This window comes from Monodelphis domestica, chromosome 7 (assembly GCF_027887165.1).
Source record: "Monodelphis domestica isolate mMonDom1 chromosome 7, mMonDom1.pri, whole genome shotgun sequence".
Lineage (NCBI taxonomy): Eukaryota > Metazoa > Chordata > Mammalia > Didelphimorphia > Didelphidae > Monodelphis > Monodelphis domestica.
Genome location: NC_077233.1, coordinates 135168291 through 135187643, shown reverse-complemented (window position 1 = coordinate 135187643; position 19353 = coordinate 135168291). Strand labels below are relative to the sequence as shown.

Genomic DNA, 19353 nt, shown 5'->3' with positions numbered 1-19353 from the left:
CTACAAGCCAAGACTAAAATGGAAGAATAGTTGGTACATGACATTTCATTTGCTGATGACCATGCACTCACTGTAGGCTCTGAGACTGAGATGCAACAGAATATGGACCAATTCTCTGCCTCTTGTGTTAATTTTGGCCTCACAACACAAGAAAAAAAGAGGTTCTCCACAAGCCAGCACCACACTATTCATATGTCGAACCATTGATTATTGCAAATGGAGAAATGTGAATGTTGGGGAGAAGTTCACTTACCAAGTGGCAGTTTACTTTCCAGCGAAATGATAGATGATGAGATTGCCAGGTGCATTGCCAGAGCTAGCTCAGTGTTCGGGAGGCTCTGAAGGAAAGTGTGGCAGAGAAGAGGTATTAGGCTGCATACCAAACAAAGACTACAGAGCTATTGTCCTGACCTCATTGTGTATGGCTTTGAAACCTGAACAGTATATCAGCACCATGAGATGAAATTGAATTGCTTCCATCTGAATTATTTTAGGAAGATTCTGCAGATCACCTACAAGTTAAGGTAAGAGACACTGAGGTTCTTTCTCAAGCTGAACTCTATTGCTAAGAGTGTATCTTGAATGAGTTGGTCATATTCAAATGCTGAACACATTTACCTAAAAGACTATTTTATGATGAACTTGTATGGAGGTCAAAAGAAGTGATACAAGGACACTCTAAAGGTGTCTTTGAAAAACTTTGGTAACAACTTTGAGACATGGGAGATGTTGGCATAGAACCATCCAGCATGTCAAGTCTGTATCAAAGAAGGGGCTGTGCCCTGTTTTGAAAAAATAAAAGGAGGAAGGGATTGTATCCCTGCAGGGAGGCTTGGGCCTTTGGTATGGAGAGGGGGGAAGAGAGAAGAACCCCCCCCCCCAACTACCCTTTCCCACAGGGGAGTCAGCTGATGTAACGAGTTGACTCAGAGAGACGAGAGGGGGTTTGAAGACTTTCCTGCTTCTGCTTTCTCTCCTTAGCTAAAGCTGCTCTCCCCAATTTGCTCTTGTCCCTCTTATCCACCCTCCACTACTCGAGACCAAAGGGTCTCCCCTTGATCCGTTCACTCACACTCAGCTTGGGGAACAGATAACTTTTTAATGTTAAACCAATCAGGTACTACAAAAGGAAATAATGGGCAGGGAAGAATGGAAAAAGGAAAGTGGGAAAAGGGGGTCCCTGTCTCTATCTAAACCCTTTTCCTACCTCCTCAAGTTTGAGGGGAACTCAGGCCTTGGCAGCCTGAGCCCCCGTGAGAGAAAGTCAGGTTGACTCACCCCTGTGCAACAGGAGTTGAGGTAAAGTCTGCTCAGGTTTCTCTTCAGAAAGTCTCTTCAATTGGGAAGTGTTAGGGGGAAAGATGTCCAGTCACCAGCAGGAAAAATGGGTAACCCTCAGGAGAAAGTCTTTATCCATCTTCTCTCTTCAACATCTCAAGATGGAGAGATCCTCACTGCTCTCCAGCCAGAGTCTTCTCTCCTCAGGAAATTCACTCCTGGGGCCCCTCCCCTGTTGAGGTGATCAATTTTACATACTCTTCAGTCTGGCACTTTTTCTCTAGTGCCAGCCTCTATCACAAATCCTCCATTTCTTGTTGTTCGTGTGGTGCCACCCTGGCCCATGCCAGTCACTTATCTTCTATGTCTATTCTAATCTATCTATGCTATTTATTGTTCCCAATCTAACCTCTCCCTCCCAAAACAATAAATCTTATCCTAATCTGTCTATTTGCTAATATAAATTCCTATCTTATTCTAAGACTGAGATGTGGGAAGAGGGTTAGGATTATGTGTCAACAAAATTTTTACAATATAATAATTTCTTAATACAAAAGTCATTCCTTTAGCAATCAATATAAAATATAAATCTTAAATAAAATTCAACTATCCTATGCCTTATATAATACGAAATCCAATGTAACAATTCATAATATTTATAGGTATATATACATATATATGAAATCTGATTTATTCTGTCCCTATGTTACCTCTCTAGTTACAATATTCCCTTTTCCACCCTAAACTACTCTGTCCCTGTCTATTAACGGTTAGTATTTTAACTCTCCTTTCTATCTATATTATTGGATTAGATTATTATTATGATATATATATATATACACACACAAGTCTTCTATTTGTACACATTTACATATGCCACATGTTATTTAAATACATATATACATATATATCCTCTGGTAGTAGAGATTTATTTATAGATATACAATTCATGGGCTGTCCTTAGTTATGGCACAGCCCCTAATGTCAATGTGAAATTTGTTTGTGTTCTAAATATGTAGTGGTGGATGCATATTTATTCCAATGTATATATGGATGTACTTCCCTATATGTGAAGTTGATATGATTGGCGATTAATCTTATGTGACCCATTTTCCTGAAGTTCGTTCCCCATAATGTCTTTGATTCAAAGTTCTTTCCAGTTGTCTGTGTATCTTTCATCCTTTGGTATTGCTTGAAGTTTGTCACAGGTCCGGGGTGCCTTCTCCTTTACAGGATACATACTTGCCTGTCGTCTCACCTTGAAAGATGCTCTCAGGTATCTGGAACAACAGGATCATGCGTGTGTGTAAGATTAACGTGCGTGCATGTAAGAGTGAATAGTTTGATTCATGTGAGTGAAACTTTATATAGGATGTTTGTGCCATCCTCATGTGTGCAAGTGAGATTTTTTTTTTTTATGTAATGAATGTAGGTATCTTTCTTAATGTGTGATTGTAAGGCAATTATTCTATTCATATGTGGTTGATTGTAGAGGTTAGGGATATTTTAGTCTAGGCTTGAGATTGAAATTTGTATATAGGTTTAATAATTCTAAGGGATTCCAAATCCACCCAAATGAACTCCCAGGTTCCACAAGGAACCACTTCTCCTGCATTTCATAGGCTACACTAATCCTCCCTGATCTAACTAATCCAACTTTATACTATCTGTCTTGGATGTTATTCTATTTCTGTTTCATGTAATAATTTTTGTTTGGGTAAGATGCTCCAATAGCATCTTCGATGTTTCTCATCTACATTCACTGTGGTTCATGGATTTGTCTCAGTTTTTTTTTTCCAGCCAGGTATTGTCACTATGGGCTTAGGGGTTTTCCTGATTTGATTAAAGTTTCTTTGTGGGTCATGTGTCAGATCTTATGCCTAGTACCAGTCTGGGTTCTTATAAGGTTTTGTGTTGTTTGTTACCCTATAGAACTCAAACCAGTCCTGGTACCAAGTTCTCTATCATATTACTTCCAATTCAGTGTCACTGTCTCCTAAGTAATATTTCTTACAAAATTCTTCAAAACTACTGATTGCTGTAATATACAGTATTTCCTGTACTGATAATGAGTTACCTATGTTTTCAATTGCTGAATCAGAATCAGAAAAGCTTGTTTTTTCTGAATTCAGGTGTTCACTATGCCAATTTGTGTCCCATTCATCTAAATTTTTATGAACCTTATCATAAAGCTTAATGTAATCATAAGGTTCTCGTTCTTCATCACTGTTTTGTTCAACTATTATTGTACCATTTAGTACTGTATCATCTGGGTCACTGATTTCTGTACTCTCTAGGTCTTTCATTAGCTTTCGTTCAGTGACCTGTTGTAATTCTGTGTCAGGTGTTGTTAATCCAGGTTTTGTGTCTTGGTCTGACCCTATTTCAGTGATTTCTGTATTTCCCATTTTTTTTTCTATCTGTTGCCAGTGGATTCTCTAATTCTGAGTTCTGTGGTGACAAATTTGATTCTTGTGGATTTACTGCTTCCTGCAGATCTGCTATTATGTTACTGGAATGCACAGGTTCTATCATATCTTTTGGATCAAGTTCTTGTGTATCTACTCCCTCTTGTGAATCTGTTGACATAGAAACCATTCCCTCTATGGTGGTGTCTTCTGGGAATGACTTCAATACAGATTCACTTGCCCCTATATCAGTGAGAGGTTTGTGCTTTTGTTCTCCTACTTCTGTCCCAAGATATGGTTCTGGAGTTTCTTGTAAATTAGCTATTATGGTGTTTACATGCCCAGATTTCCTATTATCATTTTTACTTTCTTGCCTCAGAGTTTGTAATGTACTTGTATCACTTTGGACCACTGCTGTCTGTGAACTAACAGATTGTTCAGAGGAAAGGTTTGTGTTTGTATTAATTTCAGTTTGAGAATTGCTTGGATGAGGGTTCACTATCAAAGACTTTTCTGTTCCACTCCTTTACATTGTTTTGCAGTCTCTGGTTCAGGGAATAGACAGTCATTGGAAGTTTGGTGTTGATCTGTACTAAACCCATCCCCAGGACTGGTATCTTTGAGTGTTAGAGGATTTCTTGGGTAAAAGTCTTTGGCTTTTGAATTTAAGTTAGTTCTCCCCTCAGTTTCCTTTCTTTCCCCTCTTAGATGTATAATTTTTTCAGCTCCAAAGTCTCTTGCAACAATGTTTCATTTAGCTATCTTGTCAGAATGGTCTGCATACTTAAGTTGCTGTTTGAAAGATTTGTTAGCCCCATTTGATTTTCTACTGCCTAGATCCATTCTGCAAGCTAAAAAAATTTTCCAAAAAGGATTTAATCTGTTCCTTGCTTTTCTCCATACAGTTTTGTGTACCCATGTATTGTGAACCATAAATGTCATGTTTCATGTCTGCTATTATCTGTGCAATTTCATTTTCCACATCAATAATAGCTTTTTGTTTTGTACTTAAGTTGCTTCCCTTGCCATCTTGCCCAACTCTTTGTTTCTTCACCACTAAAATTTTAAAGTTTTCTTTTTCCTTTTTACCATCTCCCTTTGTGCACTTTATGCTTATGCTCTCATGTTTCCTCCCTGGGGTACATTCCAAATTCATCTCATTTTCATTAGATAATGCTAGGACCTGGCATCATGCGGTATAATGCTTATTTCTCTCCACAACTTCTGAATAATGGGGTTTTTCTCCAGAAGCTATTGCTGCTTCCATGGATTTCAGGTCTGGGGTCTCCTGTTCTTTAAGTCTGCAGTGAGAGCAACACTGCTTGCTATTTGAATCCTGTCTCCTATAGTTTTTGTTATTATATACTTTTCTCTGATAATATGCATTTTGACCTTTCCTATCTCTCTCATTTTGGCCCTGTTCGTAGTGATGTTTCATCGGGCAGTTTCTTACTATGTGTCCTTGACGAGAACACAAAAAGCAAGTCCTGGTATCTCTCTGCAACATCTGTTGACTTTGGGGTGTCTCTCTATACTGTGTTTTTTGTCTGTTAAATGTTTTAATTGTAGCCAGGTTCTTAACCTCCTCTAATTCTTTTTGCCTTAATATTTCAGAGGTCTCTTGGAGCTTTTCCTTTAGATTATTCTTTTCTCTTTCTTGATCTACCTTGTTATCATGAACATAGGTGGCTGTATCTCTAAGTTCATTAAGTGAGATGGTGTCAAACTTAGGGCAATAGTTCCTTAATAATCCCTCAAGTGTTTATCACAGCCCTTGAGAAATTGTCTCCTCACGTGTACTTCTGCTTCTGTTGATTCAGGGCTAAAACTTGACAGTCCCTCAGATTTTTCAATAAGGCGATCGATAAATGTACTTGGGTGTTCATTTTTTTTCTTGGGTTAATCTGTCAAATTTTCCCCATGCACTGGGTCTTTCTGACAATTGCTTAATTCCTTGCAATAGATTCTCATGGCATTTTCTAAGATAAGCCATTGATCTTGGATTAGAAAAATCCAGATCCTCAAAAACTTCTGGCCAGCTCGTGAGTGAGGAATCTTTTCTAATTTGCTCAATAAAATTCTTATATTCCTGGGGTGTAAAAAGTTCAGATAAAAGAATTTCTACATCCTCAAAATCTGGTTCATAGAGGCAAAATGCTCTTTTCAGTTCTTTAATTGTGAGATGAGGCTCTAATAAAAATTTAGTCTTACGTTACGTAAAGACTCTAAGTCAAGGGTGGTGAATGACTTATGAACCTTTGCATGTAAAATGCCAGAGTTATCAGTGACCTTAGCTACATCGTGCAAAGGCATAATCTTTTGAGCTTTGATGCATTTGCAATATTGTTAGCAGATGCAATTGGTTCCTGTATGTTATTGGCAAGGTCATTTCCCCCTACTGCACCTAATGGTATCTCAGTATTAGTATTAGTAACTACATAGTCCTTAATAGTCTGTCTCATTATGTCCCCAGTGTCCTCGTCGGTTCCCTTACCCATGCCTTGTTTTCTCTGCATGTAATCCAGGTACATCTCAGTTATAAGAGGGATCTGACCAAACAATGTCTAATCTATTATCAATGACTAGAACATGTACAGTTTTCTTTTGGAAAATCAAGTTGGCACCAGCTTTGATATTCTTTAAGATGTTAGTCACTGCCATGAACACAAAATAGACTTGGGGTATGATTTGCCAGAGGTAATTCACATTTAGATAATTCATTGGCAACTGTGTCCATCCCATAGTCATATTGGTTAATGTCCCCCAAACATTGTCTATCCTCCCTACCACTGTATTATAAATGATACAGTAGCCCCAATAAATGGCAATTATTCCTAGCACAGTTGACCATAGAAGTAGTTGTAACATGTTCCCCATTAGATCTTTTCTAGGCTCTGTCAGGAGTTAACAATTAGAAAATGGTTGTTGTCCCCACAAGCTTTGCTTCTAGCTAGATAGTACAGTTTCCCTTTTACAATAGACTCTCTCTCAGTTTAGTAACTGACCAGAGTGGCAGTTGGTAACTGACTTGTTCTCTCCCCGCCCCCCAAGAATCAAGATGTTTTGATCCTGTGTGGAAACTGCTAGGCAGAGTCAGTGACAAAGGCTGCTCACCTCAGGAGTTGTAATTGACAACTGACAGTTGATGGCAGTTGGTGACAGTTAGTCACTAAAGTTTTTTTTTTTTTAATAAATGGGGTCCTTATAAATCTGCGGTGCCAACTGTTTAAAAAGAAGAAGGGATTGTACCCTGAGGGGAGGCTTATACCCTGAGGCATAGAGAGGGAAAGAGAGGAGAACCCCCCTTCCCACAAAACGGGGTTCAGGGGAGACAGCAGATGTAATGGGTTGCCTCAGAGAGAGGAGAGGGGGCTTGAAGATTTTCCCCCTTCTGCCTTCTCTCCTTAGCTAAAGCTGCTCTCCCCAATTTGCTCTTGTCCCTCTTGTCCCCCCTCCACTACTCGAGACCAAAGGGTCTCCCCTTGATCCGTTCACTCACACTCAGTTTGGGGAACAGATAACTTTTTAATGTTAACCCAATCAGTACTACAAAAGGAAATAACGGACAGGGAAGAATGGGAAAAGGAAAGTGGGAAAAGGGGGTCCCTGTCTCTATCTAAACCCTTTTCCTCCCTCCTCAAGTTTGGGGGGATCTCAGGCCTTGGCAGCCTGAGTCCCCCTGAGAGAAAGTCATGTTGACTCACCCCTGTGCAACAGGAGTTGAGGTAAAGTCTGCTCAGGTTTCTCTTCAGAAAGTCTCTTCAGTTGGAAAGTGTTGGGGGAAAGATGTCCAGTCACCAGCAGGAAAAGTGGGTAACCCTCAGGAGTAAGCCTTTATCCACCTTCTCTCTTCGATGTCTCAAGACTGAGAGACTCACAGTTCTCCAGCCAGAGTCTCTCCTCAGGAAGTTCACTCCTGGGGCCCCTCCCCTGTTGAGGTGATCAATTTCATATACTCTTCAGCCTGGCACTTCTTCTCTAGTGCCAGTCTCTGTCACAGCCCTATGAGCCAAGCAAAATTGGGGCAGATCAAAAGAAACATGAGATCTACAAATTTAGAGTCATCTCCATCATCCATAGGCTATTTGTACCCAACCTGTGGTAGAGTCTTCTGAACTTGCATTGGTCTGATCAGTCACTGTCAGACACACCGTACATTGATGCTGACATAGTGATGTCATTTTGGTCCTCTTTAAGAAGGAAAGATAACAACCGTGTGTGTGTGTGTGTGTGTGTGTGTGTGTGTGTGTGTGTGTGTATCATATGTATATAATTGGAGGGCAGCTAACCATTGATAGATACATCTATATCTATAACATCTATCTGTCTGTCTCTCTCCATCTATCTATCCTTCTGTCCATCCATCTGTCTGTCTGTCCATCTGCCTATCTATTTATCTAGATATTAATTGTTAGCTGCCCTCGCTTTCTGTCAAGGAGAATTTTTTCACATCTTTTAAAGGAGTAACAGAGTGAAAACTCTTCTTTGTACCTCATTTAAACTAACCCCCTATTACTTTGTTACTTGTCCTATTGTGATTTCATCAGCTGGACTGGGAGGAGCAGAATCACTTGATTAAGGGAGTTGTAAGTTATATATATATATATATATATATATATATATGCATATATATAATATACTTACATATGTGTGTATCTCTCCCTATATGTATATGTATATCTGTATCTTGGAAATAAGTTATAGGATGGTGGATGTAGTCTGACATGTATCTTAGATTTTAGGAAAGCAGATTTCAAAGGGTTTGGAGAAAGCATAGCTAAATTTCCCTGCAGGGGAAGCCAGCCCTTGGGGGATAGATAGTAAGGAGTCAAGTATAAAATTTCAGAGACAAAAAGAGAAACAATTTTGCTGAATAAAATAAGTGGGAACTATCTAAAGAGACCAGTGGGGTTGCATGGTGAACTCATTAGCCAATTTAGATTTTTAAAAGGCATGTGCAGAACTTTAAAGCAGGGGATAGGTAATGGAATGTTATTCTAGAAGTGTGACATGGTGTGGTAAAAATCAGGCCAGACATGCTGAAACTTCAAATGAGATAAAGCTGATGAGTACTGCAAAGCACAACTAAAAGGATGTCTTTTATTCTATGTGTCTCAGTTTCCTCAACTGTAAAATAAAGGAGTTGGGTTAGATGACCTTTAAAGTCCCATTAGGCTCTAAATCTATTCTAACCTTAATGAACCATCCCTGTGTTTGCAGGGCCTAGAATACTAGGTGACTGTGCTTATTCTAGGCATTTAATTTGAAGTAGGCTTAATATTGGGGAACCTTTAATAAGAAGGTGATAGTCTCCCTATTCACATACTTTTCAACTTTTTAACATCCAATCTAGTCACTCGAGAGACAATTTTGCAGATTGGTAAAGTTATGGCTATACATAGAGGAGTAGAATGTGCAATGTGAATCAGGTATGGGACTGGAATTTATTCCTATACACAAAAAGAACATGAAGTGCAGAATACACAAGCATGTAGTTGACCAAAACAAACAACATATGATCTAGTAATCTACTTTTTAATTTAAAATGACTGTTATAATCTATTGGAAAAATGATACTTAAATGATATCACATCATAAAGTATTTTGTTGAATTGTTAAAGGAACTTCTTACATTTTACCTTGGCTCTGTACTTGTCATATAACTCCTGGTTCATGTATTCTGATTGTGGCCAGTTTTGTGCCAGTCCTCTCATTGGTGTCCACCCTGGGTCATGCGTGGCTGGAAGTGGGTCCCAAAGATTTGACAATGTCAATTAGAACTAGAAAAAGCAACTGTAAGCATGTTGTATGGAATGGCCCTTAGAGGCAAATTCAGCTTGCCTATACTATGGTAATATGGTCCTAAATTGAGGGGAAAAGAGTATGAAAGAAGGAGCACTGGGTGGTTAGATTGAATATTCATGAAAGGAGAGGAAAATAATTATTTTGTTTCTATTTTCTCTTCCAAGAATAATAATTTATAGGCTAGAAAGAATAGAACAAAAATGGATAACAGGGAGGTAAAACAGAACAGATAAGCAGATAGCAAATGATCACATATTGCTTCCTTTGACAAATTTAAGTCCCCCAGCCCAGATAAATAACATGCCAGGGTATTGAAGGAACTAGTAGATATAACCACAACAGTACCTGCCATCAAGAAACTTAATTCTAGTGAGAAGAGATACCATGTAATTATAAAAGTATACATAATATACAGACAAAATAAATTCAAGGCTATATATTTGGGTGAGGCACTTATAGCTGCTAGGGTAGATGGGGAGAGGATCTGGAAAAACCTTATGTATAAGGTAGTGCTTGAGATGAGATTTCAAAATGTGGATTCCAAGAAGAGAGAATGCGTTCCATGACAGAATAATGATCCAAAAATTCTTGACAAACCAGAATGTTGGAAAGAATTGTTACTAAGATGAAGAAATTTAATTGATAGAAATGTCCTACATTTGTGTTCAAAACTGTAACTTGCAATTTTGGAACAAAAAATTGACTTCATAAAACATGTTCAGGTCAAATAGTATGAAATATCTCTGTAAGTAAACTTTTAAAGATAAAGTCAGTTGTGTGATGAGAAAGAGATCCTACCTCCTGGTAGGGGAAACAGAGACCCCGGGTCAGTTACTTCCATGAGTAGCCACGGGCAGCAGTCATGGCAAGAGATGGGGGGAAATGAAGGATGATCAAACTGAGAAAAATTCAGTTGAAAATGGGCAATCAGGCAGCTTCCTTTTTTTAAACTAACTTATTCTTACTAACCAGGAACTAAACTTAGTTATTTCTTTAAAGGAGTTTAAAGGCTTTACAGGAGTATGTGTTGTCAGCACTCTAAATTCTGGGACGTTGGGGCAAAACCTGGATCTCTCTGTCATAGTTATAATTTTACTATGGTTCAAAAAAATCAACTTCATAGGTAATGAATGTGTGTGTGTGTGTGGGGGGAGATGTGGTTAGAGAACAGTTTTTCTGAAAATGATCTGGGAGTGTTAGTGGACTGCAAATTCAATATAAGTCAGTGATGCAATACGGCACTCAAGGAAGCAATCATGAACTTAGGTTACTTGAAGAGAGGTATGAGGTCCAGGAATAGAGAGGTGATGATCAATCTCCTAATATGCTGCCCAGGTGAGATCATCTATTTTGAAATGTATTCATTTTCAGGGTACCATATTTTAGTAAGGGCATTGAAAAGAGTCATAGTATTAGAGGAAAGTGAATAGGAGGGCAAGGACTTTGAGGCTTTCTAATACTCTATTCATCTCCCTCCCTTCCCCCCTTCCTCCCTCCCTCCCCCTTTTTCTCTCTCTTTCTTTCTTTCTTTCTTTCTTTCTTTCTTTCTTTCTTTCTTTCTTTCTTTCTTTCTTTCTTTCTTTCTTTCTTTCTTTCTTTCTTTCTTTCTTTCTTTCTTTCTTTCTTTCTTTCTTTCTTTCTTTCTTTCTTTCTTTCTTTCTTTCTTTCTTTCTTTCTTTCTTTCTTTCTTTCTTTCTTTCTTTCTTTCTTTCTTTCTTTCTTTCTCTCTCTCTTTCTCTCCTTCTCTCTTTCTCTTTCTTTCTCTCTCTCTCTCTCTTCCTTCCTTCCTTCCTTCCTTCCTTCCTTCCTTCCTTCCTTCCTTCCTTCCTTCCTTCCTTCCTTCCTTCCTTCCTTCCTTCCTTCCTTCCTTCCTTCCTTCTTTCTTTCTTATAGATATATATCATGTATATTAATCTCTCTATATGTATATTGATATATCAAGATGTATATTTATATATCAACATATACCTACATATATGTATATATATATAAATATAAGTTGGAGAAAATAGAGATCTTAAATCTGAAAAAGAGATATAGAGGGGAGATATTATGGTCACCTTGAAATGTAGTAACTCCCCTTTTTTCCCTTCACTTTAAATCTTTAACCACAAGCTGAATGACCACTTACTATGTCTATTGTGGAGGGATGTATTGGTCAAATCTGGGTTGTACTAGATGGTTTTTGGGTTTCCTTTTAATTCTGAGAGAGCACTGCACAGATATCAGAGAACTGGGCTGGGACTTGAGAGACCCCAATTCCCCATCATTTCCCACTTGACTACTTTCTCGTACTTTCATGATCTCCAGACACTCACCAATCTGCAAGATTAAATCAACTCTGAAACTTACACTGCCTCAGCAACCCGTGCCCCTTGGGCCTTTTTCTCCCTCAGATTGGAGAGTGGAGAGTAGGGACATCTGGGAGCTCCTCCCAGACCCTGATTTCTAAAAACTCATAATCCTACCAGTTGAAATCAACTCAGAAACTCTCACCTCCTCAGATTAGGATTTCTTTGTGTCATATGCCAAGAAACTACCAGCCACTCCCCAATCCTTTTTATCTTTTTTTACAAAAAAAATTTTTTTAAATTCTTATCTTCTTAGATAAGGCCAGATGGTCTAAGGCAGAAGAGCAGAAAGAGATAGGCAATGGGGATGAAGTGACTTGCCCAGGGTCACACAGCTAGGAAGTATCTGAGGCCAGATTTAAATCCAGGACCTCCCATCTCTAGGACTGGCTCTCCATCCACTGAGTCACCCAGTTGCCCCCAATCAGGTTTCTTAATGTTAATTGGTTAACTTCCCCTGTCTTAGTCCCCTTGCTCTTATTTTCATATTTAGCTGCTTACTTTGCAATATTAATTTGTCCTCAGGGATTTATCAGTTCTTGATGAACTTGATGAAAATACATCTTTTATGATGTATTTGCAAGCCAGTGGGATTGGCTTTATATCTATGTACAGGAAGAATCCACCTTTGGCTCTGGCTGAGGGCTACTGGCCAAAACTCCCCTCCCGGATGCCCATCAATTGGGGAGTGGCTAAACAAATTGTGGCATATGATTGTGATGGAATATTACTGTATCATAAGAAATGATGAACAAGCTGATAAAAAAAAAAAACTGGAAAGAACTATGTGAGATAATGAACAGCAAAATGAGTAGGACCAAGAGAACATGATACATAGCCACAGAATAACTGGAAGAATAAGTGGAGAGTTTTACCTCCAAGTGCATAGCAAGATAAAACATGAAAGACTTAATTTATATGAATATGTTGGCCTCCCTGACAATATCCTATGTGATGTGGGGAATGTGGGGAAGACTTGGGACCCGTGTGAATGGGCTCTGTTATGTACATATGAAGAAAAGGAAGTTAAACATATAGGGGGGGTTATGATTTTACTAGTGTAGTCTCTTCTTGTTCTTTATATGTGGAAATGCTTATTTTGTTTGGATTTTTAAACATTTGGAATATTAATAATAACAATAAATTAATTTTAACAATGAAGATCCCCTCTCCTTAAAGCGATCTTCTCTAGCTTTTGTTGTTGAGGTTCCCATTCTCAAGGCTTTATTCTTCTGCTTCAGGCACAGTGAAGTTAGTGAGTGTTAAAATTTGCCTTCAGATGAGACTGACCCTTGTCAGTGATCAACACTCTAGTATAAATGTGTTCATTCAAATTTGTGCTAATCTATCAGTAGCAAGTCCCTCAGAGAATGAGACTAAGGACAAGGAACTTGTCATTTGGTAGACAGAGGGGCACTGGGGGTTGCTCAAGGAAGATAGACCTGGGTGAGTTGCCCTGGGAAGCCCAGGGGCAGGATGAGACCACTCCATATCTTGTCAAATGAGATATTGTATATTAAAGCCTTTTGAAAACCTTAAGGTACTCTTCAGTTGTTTTCAGTCATGTACAACTCTTCATGACTGCATTTGGGGTCTTCCTGGCAACCATTACTAGACTGGTTTGCCATTTTTTTCCTTTAGCCCATTTTACAGATGAGGAAATTGAGGTAAATAGGGTTAAGTGACTTGCCCAGGGCCACACAGTAAGTAGGCATCTGAGGTCAGATTTGAACTCAGGAAGATGCCTTTCTGTCTTTCAATCCTGTACCTTTATTGACTGTGCTACCTAGCTGCTTCAGAAAGTGTAAGCATCAGTTATTATTTGTTGGTGATAGGGATTGTGGTGAGGGTAGGATTAAGGATGAACTTTGTCAAGGCAGACCTTCCTAGAGCATGCTCTCACAACAACACAAAAATCATGGAAATTTTGAGTGGGAAGGAACCTACCTCAACAGTCATGTAATACACAGACAAGAAAGATTTTTTCTACCATCTAAAGATCACTTAGCCTTTGCCTGAAGCCTTCCAGTGACAGGAAACTCATTGCCTTCTGAGGCAGCCCATTTCAGTTTTGGACAGTTTTGGTAGGAACTTTTCCCCTGTATCTGAAATAAATTCTTTCTCAATCATCTTCTTTAGCTAGAGTCAAGTTCTTTAACTGGCAGGTATTATCTAAGATTTCTATTTTATCCCTCTCTGTGGGGTTCTACTGTGATGAGATATCTCTTGTGTATTTCGGAGGGCAACATTATATTTGGTTCAATCATTTGTCTACCTCTTGGGGTTTTTTTCTTTATTTTTTTTTAAATTTAGTCAATTTAGAACATTATTCCTTGGTTACAAGAATCATATTCTTTCCCTCCCTCCCCATCCTCACCCTTCCCGTAGCCGACGCGCAATTCCACTGGGTTTTACATGTGTCCTTGATCAGAACCTATTTCCATGTTGTTCATGTTTGCACTAGGATGATCACCCAGAGTCTACATCCCCAATCATATCCCCCTCAACCCATGTATTCAAGCAGTTGTTTTTCTTCTGTGTTTCTACTCCCACAGTGTTTCCTCAGAATGTGGATAGTGTTCTTTCTTATAGATCCCTCCAAGTTGTTCAGGATCAATGCATTGTCGCTAATGGAGAAGTCCATTACATTCGATTGTACCACAGTGTATTGGTCTCTGTGTACAATGTTCTCCTGGTTCTGCTTCTTTCACTCTGCATCACTTCCTGGAGGTTGTTCCAGTCCACATGGAATTCGTCCAGTTTATTATTCCTTTGAACACAATAGTATCTTATCACCAACATATACCACAATTTGTTCAGCCATTTGCCAATTGAAGGGCATCCCCTCATTTTCCAATTTTTGGCCACCACAAAGAGCGCAGCTATGAATATTCTTGTACAGGTCTTTTTCCTTATTATCTCCTTGGGGTACAAACCCAGCAGTGCTATGGCTGGGTCAAAGGGCGCCCTTTGGGCATAATTCCAAATTGTCATCCAGAATAGTTGGATCAATTCACAACTCCACCAGCAGTGCATTAATGTCCCAACTTTGCCACAATCCCCTCCAACATTAATTACTTTCCATTGCTGTCATGTTAGCCAATCTTCTATGTGTGAGGTGATACCTCAGAGTTGTTTTGATTTGCATCTCTCGGCTTATAAGAGATTTAGAACACTTTTTCATGTGCTTATTAATAGTTTTGATTTCTTTAACTGAAAATTGCCTATTCATGTCCCTTGCCCATTTATCAATTGGAGAATGGCTTGATTTTTTGTACAATTGATTAAGCTCTTTATAAATTTGAGTAATTAGACCTTTGTCAGAGGTTTTTGTTATAAAAATTGTTTCCCAATTTGTTGCTTCCTTTCTAATTTTGGATGCATTGGTTTTGTTTGTACAAAAATTTAATTTGATATAATCAAAATTATTTATTTTATATTTTGTGATTTTTTTCTAACTCTTGCTTGGTATTAAAGTCTTTCCTTTCCCAAAGATCTGACATGTATACTATTCTGTGTTCACCTAATTTACTTATAGTTTCCTTCTTTATATTCAAGTCATTCGTCCATTCTGAATTTATCTTGGTGTAAGGTGTGAGATGTTGATTCAAACCTAATCTCTCCCATAATGTCTTTTGATTTTCCCAGCAGTTTTTTATCAAATAATGGATTTTTCTCCCCAAAGCTGGAATATTTGGGCTTATCATAGACTGTCTTGCTGAGGTCACATTCCCCAAGTCTAGTCCACTGATTCTCCTTTCTGTGTCTTAGCCAGGACGATATTGTTTTGATGACCACTGCTTTATAGTATTGTTTGAGATCCACCTTCCTTCGCATTTTTTTTCATGAATTCCTTGCATATCTTTGATCTTTTGTTCTTCCAAATGAACTTTGTTATGGTTTTTTCTAATTCAATTAAAAAGTTTTTTGGTAGTTCAAAGGGTATGGCACTAAATAAGTAAATTAATTTGTGTAGGATTATCATTTTTATGTTAACTTGCCCTACCCATGAGCTTGTCTGCCTTTTGTGACCCATTTGGGTTTTTTTTGGCAGAAATACAGGAGCGATTTACCAATTCCTTCTCCAGCTCATTTTACAGATGAGGAAATGGAGGAAAACAGGGGTAAGTGACTTGCCCAAGGTCACACAGCTAGTGTTTGAGGCCAGATTGAGCTCAGGAAGATGAATGAATCTTCCTGACTTCAGGTCCTGTGCTGTGTCCACTATGCCACCTAGCTGCCCCATAGCATTATATAACAATAGGTAAAAGGCAGATATACATTTTATTGCTGTTATTACTGTATGTTTATTACTGTTACAGATACAGTAAATCCCTTTTATATGAAGGGAGTATGTGACCCTGGGCAAGTTATTTCTTTTCTGGGAAAAGTACCACAAAGAACATTTTGGGAAGATGATGGAGGAAGTTTGAGAGAGAAAGCTGTGTTGATCCTGGACAAAGATGGCAGATTAGACTTGTGGGGCCTTATTGGAATTCTGAAGAGTTTCATTCCTAGCTTAGATTCAAAAGTTTAATATCAGCCAAGTATATTGGTCAGTTAACAATGGAGTACTCTTTTTTCATTACTGTTTTATGTCTTAATTTGATTTTCCCCTTGAAGTAAATCCTTATAAAAAGCTGTTGTGGCTTGGGGCTTGAAAAGGGGAAGAATGTATGACTCTGGGCAAGTTATTTAATTTTATTTGCCTCCATTTCCCTCATTGTTCTTCTGAACCTCAGAACCAATACTTAGGATCAATTCTAAGGCAGAAGGTAAAGGTTTTAAAGAAAAGAAAAGAGAAAGGAGAGAGAAATATTTTATTCCAGCTGGTAGATATAGAATTCGTAGGATTCCTAAAGGGTGTCTCCACATACACCCATTGGACATGCAGTCCATGTGGTTGACCAAATGCCTGATAGTTAAGTGACTAACAACTTGGCTGGGAACATTTACAAGTTGCCTGTGCATATCAAAACTGATGATGACTTAGATTCTTTAAAATCAAATTAATTTTTTTTTTTTGCAAAACCCTTACTTTCTATCTTAGTATCAGTTCTGAGACAGAAGAGTGGCAAGGACTAGGTAGTTGGAATTAAATGATTTGCCCAAGACCACACAGCTAGGAAGTGATTGGATTCAGATTTGAACCCAAGTCCTCCTGACTCCAGGTCTGGTGCTCTATCCACTCATTTTCTATAGAGTATTTTTTGTTCTAGTATTTGCATTTTATTAAGTTTGGAAATTTGTGTAGGAAAAATTATTTTGAGGCAGTTAGGCTAGAGATACAGAGCTTTTTGGCTATTGATCAGCAGGACTGCCCATAAATTCCTTTAGAGAACCCAATCTTTTAGCTTACTTTGTTTACAGATACAGTAGCTGAGCTGCTAAACTTCATGTACAATGACTCACATTAGGAATTTATACTCTGCCAAAAGTCTGCCAAAAGTCCTCTCCATCCTTACTGTAGTTACTTCATGTATTTAGATTTCAGAATTGATTTTCTTTCACTTTTGGCTCTTCTCTTCTCTTCTCTTCCTTTGAACACATATTACCTAAAAAGAAGAGTGTTTTAAATGGAAAAGAAAACGAGGAAAATAAATAGGGGATATTCAATATGGATTCAATACGGATGGGCAGCTAGGTGGCACAATGGGGAGAATGCCAGGCCTTGAGTCAGGAAGACTCATCTTACAGAATTCAAGTCTGACTTCACACACTTACTAGCTGGGTGACCCTGGACTAGTCCCTTAACTTCGTTTGCACAGTTTCTTCATCTGTAAAATGAGGTAGAGAAGGAACTGGCAAACCATTTCACCATCTTTGCCAAGAAAACTCCAAATGGAATCAGGAAGAATTGGATACAACCAAACAACAAATTCAACATTGGGCCAATACCACATTTATCTTAAAGATAGATTTTCTTTCCCCTCTTTTGAGAGTTACTTTTTTTTTGTGTGTCAAAGCATTGTGTTTCCTGATTGCTTCATCCCTACCTCCCATCCCATAGTTCTTTCCCTCTCTTGCAAATTACTCTTTCTTTATTACACACACACACACACACACACACACACACACACACACACACACACACACACACATTTGTCTTCCCCAGATAGACTATAAACTCCTTGAGGGTAGGAACTGTTTTTGATTTTCTTTGTGTGTCCAATGCCCAACTCAACAGGGGCTTAATAAATACTTGATTGATTGTTTGATAAATGGGAGATGTTAGGAACTACTCTTTTTGCTTTATTGTTGTTGAATTGCTTTTTAGTCATGTCCAATTCTCTCTGACCTTATTTGGGGTTTTCTTGTCAAAGGCACTGGAATGGTTTACCATTTCTTCTCCAGCTCATTTAACAAATGAGAAAACCAAGATATACAGGCTTAAGTGACTTTCCCAGGTCACACAGCCAATAAGTGTCTGAATTCAAATTTGAACTAGAAAGGTGAGTCTTCCTGACTCCAGGCCTGGCTCTCTATTCACTGTGCCACCTAGCTTCCCATTTGCCTTATTAGGTTGTATGAGTTAAAATACTTGAGGTCATAAATTGTAGTGATTAAAATAGTAGAAGACTTAAATTGTAGTAGATATAAGAGTGGATGAGTAAGTTGTGACCGCAGAAAATATGGTTTCAAGACATTGTCTTGTTTAAAATCAATATATATATATATATATATATATATATATATATATATATATATATATAAGGTGGTCACCAGGGAAACACTCCCAATTATTAAAATACACCCAAGTCAACTGGGTTTTATAGAGATTTTTAATTAATTAATACAATGAGGAATTAAAGAAAGAGAGAAAGAGTAAGAACAGAATAAGTATAAAGGACCTTAAGCCAACATGGCCTAGACCTGAGTCTTTTTATTTTTAAACCCTTACCTTCCGTCTTGGAGACAGTACTGTGTATTGGCTCCAAGGCAGAAGAGTGGTAAGGGCTAGGCAATGGGGGTCAAGTGACTTGCCCAGGGTCACACAGCTGGGAAGTGCCTGAGGCCAGATTTGAACCCAGGACCTCCCATCTCTAGGCTTGGCTCTCAATCCACTGAGCTACCCAGCTGCCCCCTAAACCTGAGTCTTAAGAGAGAGATCAGTCAGTCCTTAATCACTCACCACAAGATCTGTCCAAGCAAGGATTCAGAGGGACAGAGTCTCCTCAGAGGGAGTTCCAGCCAGAGTCAGCCTCCTTCAGACTGTTTTCAGAGCCTCCTTAGAGACTCTTCAGAGCTCTCTCCCAATAGCCTCCTTAGAGACTGTTTCCAGGAGACTGTTTGTAGAGAGCTCTGGAAACAGGTTCTTGGGACAGTCTCTTGAGGACAGTCAGAAGAATCCTTCTCTGGAGAAGGATGGCTGGCTGAACTGGTGTCTATATTCTTGCTTGGACAGATCTTGTGGTGAGTGATTAAAGACTGACTGATCTCTCTCTTAAGATCAGGTCTAGACCTTTCGGCTAAGGCCCTTCATACGTATTCCTTTTTTCTCTCTTTCTCTC

The 19353-nt window shown here is 38.6% G+C and overlaps 1 long non-coding RNA gene across 2 annotated transcripts in view; it reads right to left on the bottom strand.

The window, feature by feature from the left end:
* LOC103105397 (uncharacterized) overlaps positions 1 to 19099 on the bottom strand; it is a 29272-nt gene extending 10173 nt beyond the window's left edge. For both annotated transcript variants that reach the window (XR_001623580.2, XR_470358.2), the window contains exons 1-3: positions 18975 to 19099; positions 17255 to 17397; positions 254 to 338 (exon numbers count right to left, since the gene is read on the bottom strand). This is a non-coding gene — a long non-coding RNA (uncharacterized LOC103105397). The remainder of the gene's footprint in view (positions 1 to 253; positions 339 to 17254; positions 17398 to 18974) is intronic.
* Positions 19100 to 19353: the final 254 nt, after the last annotated feature.